At 48.6% G+C, this 10,222-nt stretch overlaps 1 pseudogene; it reads left to right on the top strand.

The window, feature by feature from the left end:
• The window catches only part of LOC119283614, a 10,366-nt pseudogene extending 1,284 nt beyond the window's left edge, over positions 1-9,082 (top strand).
• The last annotated feature ends 1,140 nt before the right edge of the window (positions 9,083-10,222 follow it).

Raw genomic sequence — 10,222 nt, forward strand, 5'->3', positions numbered from 1 at the left:
TGGCGGCGGTGGAGCGGGGGAGGGTGCGGGGGGCCGGGTGCTCGTCGGCGGTGGTGGAGCGGGGGAGGGTTGCGGTGGGTCGTCGACGGCGGTGGAGCTAGCGGGGGAGGGTGCGGGTGGGATCGAGATGGAGGGGGATCGAGATCGAGATGGAGGGGGAATCGAGATCGAGATGGAGGGGGATCGAGATCAAGTGTCCTCATGAATTCAAAAAGTGCCCATGAAATTTAAAAATATTCATGATATCAAAAAGTGCCCATGAAATACAATCGAGAAATGAAGACATTTAAATACAATCGATCTTAGCTAGCTATCTGTTCACAATCTTCTTGCCCTTCTTTTTCGCAAATGGAGTTCTTCTGTGGAACGGACGTCCTTTAGGTAGGGTGGTCCTGCTTCTTCTTGTGGTGTGTGCTGCTACTTCATCGTCGTCGTCATGTTCGATCTTCGGGTCGCTGTACTTGTCAAAGTCTTGCTCATTGGCTACTCCATCCATTCCGATGATCTTCCTTTTGCCTCTCCTCACGACAACGCGACTAGGCTTTGACGGGTCGGTAATGAAGAAGCATTGGTCCACTTGGGAAGCCAGTACCCATGGCTCATTTTTCGCGGTGACGTTTGCGCCCGCGGTCTTGGATTTGGCTTCGGGTATAACCATGGTGGTGAAATACCGGTCTTCTTTTAGGACGCTCTTGGCCCATCTGACACGGAACATTGGGACCTTCTCTCCAGCGTAGCTCAGCTCCCAGATCTCCTCGATCCTTCCGTAGTATTTGTCCTTGTCGTTACCGGTGTAGGATTCCATCGTTACCCCGGATTTCTGATAACCATCGCTCTTCATGTCCTTGTCCTCGGTGTAGAATGTGTAGCCGTTGATATCGTACGCCTCATAGGTCATCAGGTTGTGCTCGGCGCCCTGTGACATGGCGAATATGAGTTGTTCTTCCGCGGAAGAATCTTCATGTAAAGGGTACGACAGAAGCTTCTGCTTGAACCAACGCGTGAAACATGAGTTGTGCTCTTTGAGTATATCTCCGTCCGTCCTCTGTTGGCCTCGGTCATTGTACGTCTTCTCAATAAAGGTTTTGTGCTCTACCACCCAAGGATCGACCACGTCTATGTGTTGTAGCGCGACTAGGTTTGCTCTTTCAAAGTCGGCGAGTCGACCCTCGAAGTCGACATGCATTTCGCGGCGACCCTCACGGTGACCCCATCCAGCGAGCCTGCCGAGGTGCCTGTTGACGGGTAGACCAACGGGGTTCTCGATGCCTAGATAATTCGTGCAGTAGGAGATGCACTCTTCGGTCAGAAAGCCCCTGGCTATACTTCCCTCTGGACGTGACATGTTGCGAACGTATCCTTTGATGACACCATTCATCCTTTCGAACGGCATCATGCTGTGCAGGAACGTCGACCCGAGTTGGATGATATCCTCCACGATATGGACCAGCAGATGCACCATAACCTCGAAGAATGCGGGCGGGAAGTACATCTCAAGCTCGCATAGTATCACCACGATCTCTTCCTGTAGCCTTCTGAGTTGCCTCACGCCAATCGACTTCCGAGAGATGACGTCGAAAAAGTTGCATAGGCCAAATAGCATTTCACGGACGTGCGCGTCCATGATCCTACGGATTGCAACTGGAAGTATCTGCGTCATCAGCACGTGACAGTCGTGAGACTTCATCCCGCTGAACTTCTGCTTCGCTGGGTCTAGGTATCTGCTTATCTTCCCCGCGTAACCGTAAGGAAGTTTTACTCCTAGGAGGCAGGTGAAAAACTGCTCGATCTCCTCCTGACTTAGAGTGAAGCACGCGGGAGGGTAGTCATTTCCGGTCTTCTTGGCCTTTTTGCCTTTGCGACGACTTTCTGTGTCCCGCTTCGCCTCATCATCATCATCATCATCATCATCATCATCATCATTAGCGTGAAGCTCCTGCCTGATGCCCATTGATTTCAAGTCTGCCCTTGCTTTCGGCCCATCTTTGGTCCTCTCTAGCATGTTGAGCAGGGTACCAAGCAGACTCTCGCACACATTCTTCGTGATATGCATGACATCAAGGCTGTGAGGCACACGATGGATCTTCCAGTACGGCAAGTCCCAGAAAACAAACCTCGTTTTCCATACCTTCAGCAGCGGCTCTGGCGCCTTTCGCTTCTTTCCCGGCTCTGGCGCCTTTTGCTTCTTTCCCGGCAGTGGGCAGTCTTTCCAATTTTTCAACAGCTCGTCTATTTCCTCGCCGCTCCTCGTACACGGGCGTTTTCGGGGTTCGGTTTCACCATCGAACAGATCCTTGCATTTCCTCCACGGGCCATCATCGCGAAGCCACCTTCGATGTCCCATGAACACGGTTTTCGAAGACCCGGGATCTCTATCTAGCTGGCAATACGTTGTGCCATCCATGCACCTTACGCATCCAGAAAATCCATGGACTACCTGCCCCGCGAGATATCCGTAATCGAGATAGTCGTGCACCGTCGTGAGCAGTGCGGCTCTCATAGGGAAATATTCTTTCTCTGCGGCATCCCACGTATTGGCTGGCGTTTTCCACAGCGTGTCTAGCTCCTCCTTCAGCAGCCCCAGATACAGATTGATGTCGTTCCCTGGTTGTTTCGGCCCTTCAATTAGCATACTCATGTGAATGTACTTCCTCTTCATGCACAACCAGGGGGGGAGGTTGTACATCCACACAAACACAGGCCAGGTGCTATGTGTGCTTCTCTGGCTGCCAAACGGATTGACTCCATCCGTGCTCGCGCCCAGCACGATGTTCCTTGGATCCTTCCCAAATTCTGGGTATTCGAAGTTCAACGCTTGCCACTGGCTCGCATCCTTAGGGTGACTCAGCATCTTGTCTTTTTTATTTATCTCCGGATCATTTCTGTCATCTTCCCGCTTCTTCTCCTCCATATCTGCGTGCCAACGCAGGAGCTTTGCTACCTTAGGGTCCACGAAATACCGCTGCAGACGAGGAGTGATCGGAAAGTACCACACCGATTTTCGAGGAGCTTTCTTCCTCTTCTTGTATCGAGTGACGCCGCACACCAGACATATGGTAGACTCCGCGTGCTCGTCCCGATAAATGATACAATTGTTCATGCACACATGGTATTTCACGTGCAGTAAATCCAGAGGACACACGATTTTCTTCGCCTCCTCGAAACTGGTCGGGCACTTGTTCCCCTTGGGAAGACGTTCGTGCCAGAATGACATGTTCTCGTCGAAGCATGCGTCGGTCATTTTGTGTTTTACCTTCATCTCCAGAGCCATGAGCGTTACTTTCAGGCGGGTATCCTCGGGCCTGCATCCTTCATACAATGGAGTAACTGCGTCTATCTCCAGTTGATCCAGCTTGGCTTTCTCTCGGGCGGCAACTCTTGCATTATCCGTCTGCTTGAGAAGCATCTCTTGAATATGAGGGTCCTGCACCCAGCCTCCATCGTCGTCTGCTCCGGCATCTTCATCTTCATGATCATGCCCTTCGTCTTGATCTTCCTCATCATCATGTACGACATCTTCTACATGATGACTGTGTACAGCATCACCGTCATGATCATGTCTTGGAGATTCTTCGTCTCCTCGCCCGCCCTCGCCGCGGTGGTACTTGTCTTGTTGCCCTTCCTCATTTCTAGCCCGGCCCCCATGGACGACTTCATAGTCATCTTCATCACCTTGACACTGATAGCCATCCATTAAACCATGCAAGAGCAGGTGGTCCCGCACCTGCCCGGAATCCGGGTCCGCAATAAGGCTCTTCAGCTTGCATCTTCGACACGGACATCTTATCTCCGTCTCATTCTTTTGAAGCATCTCGGCCTTCACGGAGCTCAAAAACCTATTCACGATGCCTTCAGTCATCGTGCGGACCATGGTCGCCTGCGGGGTAGAGCAAAATGATATTTTAGAACCAAGAAAAAATTTGGCATGACCTTCCCTAAAAATAGGACCAAAAAGAATGCATAGTGCCAAAATTCTCAACGAAACGGAAATGAATCAAAACATTCCGGCAAAATATTGGCAACTATAGCATTTCAAATACCGGTACCTTCAAACACAAACATATATGCAACACCACAAACACATGCAACACCACAAACATACATAGATCTAGCTAGGCCACAAAAAGTGCATGTGCACATTGTTGGAGCGAGCTAGGGAGAAAAAAGTAGATCTACATCATGAAGATAGCTTTCCCCTTACTTACCTATCAAAAAAAGGTAATTTCACCACTTAATTTTGATGAATCTATGGTGGAAATGAGGTGAGGAGGAGGAGATGGCCGAAAGCTTGGAGAAGGAGGTGGAGGGAATGAAGTAGGGAAAGTGAGTGGGTAGGTGTGGGGCTGTCCAAAATATCTTGTTGGGGTCCCAGGTTACTAATGGCGCACCACCAGCAAATGCGCCATTAGTAACCCTGGTTACTAATGGCGCACCTGCAGGTGGTGCGCCATTAGTAGTTTTGCAAAAAAGTAAAAATAAATAAATGCATATACTAATGGCGCACTGGGTAATAGTGCGCCATTACTAGTTTAAACTAGTAATGGTGCACTGTGAAATGATGCGCCATTAGTAGTTTTGCAAAAAAAAAAGAATAATTTTTTTTACAGTAATGGCGCACTGTCTGCTTGGTGCGCCATTACTACTTAGAACTAGTAATGGCGCACTTCGACCTGATGCGCCATTAGTTTGTATGGAAAAATGGAAAAAAACTAATTTAATACTAGTGGCGCACCCTGTTTCTGGTGCGCCATTAGTGTCTTCCACACTAATGGCGCATCACCAACCGGTGCGCCATTAGTATATAGTAGTGGCGCACTGCTTCCATAGTGCGCCATTAGTATCAATCCAATCTATAGCCCTTTTCCTAGTAGTGCATCTTGCTTAATGCATTACTCTGTTCTTATGAACTTAATACTCTAGATGCATGCTAGATAGCGGTCGATGTGTGGAGTAATAGTAGTAGATGCAGAATCATTTCGGTCTACTTAACACAGACGTGATGCCTATATTCATAATCTTTGCCTAGATATTCTCATAACTATGCGCTCTTCTATCAATTGCTCGACAGTAATTTGTTCATCCACCGTAATACATGCTTTCATGAGAGAAGCCACTATGAAACCTATGGCCCCCGGGTCTCTTTCTTATTATATAGCATCTCTTTTTATTTACATCGCATCTCGTTTACTATTTTGTAATCTTTACTTTCCAATCTATACAACAAAAACACCAAAAATATTTATCTTACTATCTTTATCATATCTCACTTTTGCGAGTGACCGTGAAGGGATTGACAACCCCTTTATTGCGTTTCTTGCAAGGTTCTTGATTGTTTGTGCAGGTACTAGGTGACTTGCGTGTTATCTCCTACTGGATTGATACCTTGGTTCTCAAAAACTGAGGGATATACTTATGCTACTTTGCTACATCACCCTTTCCTCTTCAAGGGAAAACCAACGGATGCTCAAGAGGTAGCAGAACCCCAGATCAAATTCTTCATATAGACCAAAGTCTTCATATGGATCCAAGTCCTCATATGGATCCAAGTCATCATATGGACCAAATTCCTCATAGGGATCAAATTCCTCGTATGGATCCAGATCCTCATATGAACATCATCGTGCTAACACTTCTGTTCCGCAGGGAAAGCCTAAGGGCTATGAATATGTGCATTATTCTTCAAATAATTATGTTCATAAGTCCTCAAAGATTTTCTCTACTTATTCATATGCTTACTCTAACCCCTTTTCTGTGAAACAAAGTGGACTGGCATCTACGCCACCTTTCTCTTATGGAGCTCGCAGAATGATGAACTCTTTGCTACCCCTCCAGATGTGGGTGTTGAAGAAAAATAACTAATCTCTTATGCAGGGACAGGTCTCTAGACGAACTAACATCTAAAGAATTTGCTGGGGACCTGAATATGCTTGAAAGGACGCAAGCTAATCATGAAGAAATGAATTTTCATTTCTCACGTCCTCATACTGCTACATCTGTTGTATTGTTTGATGAAATTGATCTCATGAATTTGATGTCATATTCTTCATTGATGAAGTATATGAGTTCGTAAGATGCACTAATTCATCTACAGGATGATCAACCCAAAGCTACTGAGTGGGTCCTCGACAGTGGATGTACAAATCACATGACCGGTGACAAGAACCTATTGATGGACATTGCTTTATCTCCATCGCATCTGAAGCATATCACCTCTGCTGACAAAGGCAAAAGCAAGGTATTGGGTTTAGGTAGGGTTGCAATCTCAAAGGATCGACACATGGACAAAGTCATGCTTGTCGAGTCCTTAGGATTCAACCTCATGTCTGTATTAATGCTTTGTGATCTTGATATGGTTGTTGTCTTTGTGATCTTGATATGATTCCAAAGTCTTCAAAGGCTTTAGGAGAGGAGACTTGTATATTGTTGATTTCTCACCAAGACCACAACCTGCCACGTGTCTACTCGCAAAAGCTTCAGAAGGCTGGTTATGGCATCGATAACTAGGTCATGCTGGCATGAGGAACTTGCACACATTCACGAAGAAGAAGCACATCATTGGCATCGAGGGCGTCAAATTCCTCAAGGACCATTGATGACCCACAAGTGTAGGGGATCTATCGTAGCTTTTCGATAAGTAAGAGTGTCGAACCCAACGAGGAGCAGAAGGAAATGATAAGCAGTTTTCAGTAAGGTATTCTCTGCAAGCACTGAAATTATCGATAACAGATAGTTTTGTGATAAGGTAATTTATAACGAGTAGCAAGTAATAAAAGTAAATAAGGTGCAGCAAGATGGCCTAGTCCTTTTTGTAGCAAAGGACAAGCCTGGACAAACTCTTATATGAAGGAAAGCGCTCCCGAGGACACATGGGAATTATCATCAAGTTAGTTTTCATCACGCTCATATGATTCGCGTTCGGTACTTTGATAATTTGATATGTGGGTGGACCGGTGCTTGGGTGCTGTCCTTACTTGGACAAGCATCCCACTTATGATTAACCCCCATTGCAAGCATCCGCAACTACAACAGAAGTATTAAGGTAAACCTAACCATAGCATGAAACATATGGATCCAAATCAGCCCCTTATGAAGCAACGCATAAACTAGGGTTTAAGCTTCTGTCACTCTAGCAACCCATCGTCTACTTATTACTTCCCAATGCCTCCCTCTAGGCCCAAACAATGGTGAAGTGTCATGTAGTCGACATTCACATGACACCACTAGAGGGATGACAACATACATCTCATCAAAATATCGAACGAATACCAAATTCACATGACTACTAATAGCAAGACTTCTCCCATGTCCTCAGGAACAAACATAACTACTCACAAACAGGCCCGTCGATGAGGGGGGCCAAAGTGGCCGACCGCACAGGGCCCCCAAAATTGTGGGGGCCCCGATTGAAGAAAAACGCGAAGTAACTACCTGTGCAGCGCCCGCTACAGCTTCAGCCCTAGGGCCGTGACCCTCCCCAGCCCCTCACTCGCGCATGCGCGCCGCCTCTCTCGCGATCTCCCATGCCCCCGTGCAATGAATCAACCAGTGTTGGTCTGCTGCAGATCGCCGGCGGCGGCCGCTCCACCTACTAGCTGATCCATGCTTGCACTAGCGGCAGTGATTCCCGTCCTCCACATGGTCGCCCGACGCTGGCCTTTTCTCCGCTACACCAAAGACTTGCTGCCCCTCCAAAGCCGAGTAACACAGGTGCTGCTCATCGCCTCAGCCATTAATCAATGAGTAATTTACTGATTTCTTGGACTGAGAGAGGCAAACAACAATAGTAGAAGATGTATTGGAAGTTGATGACATGCTGTATGTGTTGATTTATAAACTGATGTCTTTGAACAATTAACTGTGGAGTAATTTAGAACTAAAAAATGTGTGCATGTATGGATGAAACCCAAATCGATGCATTTTTATATCAATTTTATTTCATGCTATAGAAAAATAAGATGAAGACATATTTTCATTGGCGACCTGCAACAACAGGAGTTTCTACACATATGGGGGAATGGATGAAGCAAACTATTGATTTCGTATTCTTTTGTACCCCTTATTATTATTATTTGTATTTCTTTGTCTTGTTTAATCTATTTGGTTCGATTGTTAATCATCGAGTTTCAGTTCTACCATATATTATGTAGTCCTATATATATATATACATATGGGCTATTCTGTTATGCGCAATAGAATATTATTCTGTTACCCTTCTTGAACTGACGAATTCGAGGGGTTGAACTGATGCTCTCATTTTTGTCGAACTGATCGTCTTCTTTATGAACCGATGCTCTCGGTTTGGACCTATATTACCGGACTCATGGCGTTTTCATCCCCGCAGCGCAGTCGCCACAGTTGCCGCTGCCGTCGAGGAGCTCTAGCTGCTCGTCCTGAGGGCCTTCGTGGGCGCCGACTCCATGTCCGGCACGGCGGCCTCGCGGGCGGCGGAGCGCGTGCTGTCGTGGCGTGAGCAGGTGACGGTCTGCGGGATGGTGGCGGACTAGACCGACCTCTCCCTCTCCCTTTCCCTGGTTCCCACCACCACGCCGACGCTCAACAAGGATGACTACCTCGCCATCTGCCTCACCGCGCTTGCCACCACCAGCAAGGAGCAGCAGGCGAGCGCGTGGAACCCGTCCCCTACCCGGGCTTAGGACCTGCAGTTCAGCTGCGCGGTCTGTGGGAAGGAGTTTGCGTCGTACCAGGCGATCGACGTGCACAAGTCCAGCCACCTCCCACCAGAGAGCGCTGCATTGCCGCGCAGGCGTCCACGGGCGGTGGTTCAGAGGCGAGCGCGGCGGCGTCCTCGGGCGAGAGTAGCGGTGGCCTGCATCAGTGCACCGTATGTGAGCGGGGCTTCACGACCGGGCAGGTGCTCGGAGGGCACAAGCACTGGCACTACTGGGACGACACCTCCGTTTCCATGTCCATGTCCGTCTCCGTGTTGGCGTCCTCTGCTGTGCTGAGGAACTTCGACCTGAACCTGATGTCGATGCCGGAGAACGCAGGGGTGAAGTGGTGGGATGAGGAGGAGGAGGTGCAGAGCTCTCTCCCCACCAAGAAGCTGAGGCTTTTGCTGTAAAAGAAGGAGAGATGGCCAATGGTCAACAGCCCCTTGATTGATTTGTTCATTTGTTGAATTCGATTAGGTATCGCCATGATTTGTTGATTTGTTGTATTTATAAGGACACAAAGAAATTAAAACTATGGGCGTAATTCCATTTCCATGCTCCAGCGCCCTTCTCTGATCTCTCTGTGTCCATGGTGAGCCGTGCTTCCCGATTTTCCTGGGTCGCTGATGTACTATCAGAATAACTGAAACTTCGGCATTGCTCGCAAGACCATAGCACCAGGGTTGCGGTCACTTACTGAACCTAGTGTAACACCCCGGTGTAATGATGCTACAGTAACCCCTGGGGTTAAGTTAATCTTTTTTTGCTAAACATATGCCTGATCATTATTGTCTCATGTTCTTTCACATTACAGTTGAATTCAAATTCAAATTTTGTGTGAAATTCAAAATGCTCAGACATGAAAACAAAAATGTTCATCATGTGCAGAATAATCCACAACTAATATTGGTGGTGAACCAACATTTTTTGTAAAGTCAATAGTGGCTAAAAGCAGAGGCAAAAGTTGCTAAAAAAGAGAAAAGAAAAGGAGAAAAGGAAAAAGCAGAGGGGAGAGAAAGCCCCTGCCCCACTTGGGCTTCGGCCCACCCGCGCTAGCTGGCCTAGCTAGGCCGGCCCATGCCCCCTCCCCGGTCGCTCTCCCCTCCCTCCTGTTCCCCCGGTGCGCGCCGCTACAGGGGCTCGTCGCCGCCCGACCACCTCGCCGGCAACGCCGCGGGTGGATAAGAGCCTCCCCCTCCGGCTCCTCGAGACCTCCCCCACCTACCTCCACCCACTCCTAGATTCCCCTCGCCCTCTCCGCCTGCTCGTTGCCTCTCCCCTTCGTTCCCCATCCACCTCCGAGCGCCACCGTCGCCGCATCTTTGTCATCTCCGCGGTCACCGTGCCTTCACGCGGCCTGGCCGTGCTCTTCAGCATCGCCGTGGACTTCTGCGTCCTCTGGAGCCGCTGGAGGGAGCCGAGGAGCTTTGCATCGCCGAAAACGTCGACGTCTTCCTCGGGCCGCCGGCGATCCCCTTCCACCCCGGCGAGCTCTGCTGCTCCTAATCCACCAAGGGTCTTTCGTGACCGCTCGGTGAGCTCCACACCTT

The sequence above is a fragment of the Triticum dicoccoides genome, chromosome 4A (genome assembly GCF_002162155.2).
Source record: "Triticum dicoccoides isolate Atlit2015 ecotype Zavitan chromosome 4A, WEW_v2.0, whole genome shotgun sequence".
Classification (NCBI taxonomy): domain Eukaryota; kingdom Viridiplantae; phylum Streptophyta; class Magnoliopsida; order Poales; family Poaceae; genus Triticum; species Triticum dicoccoides.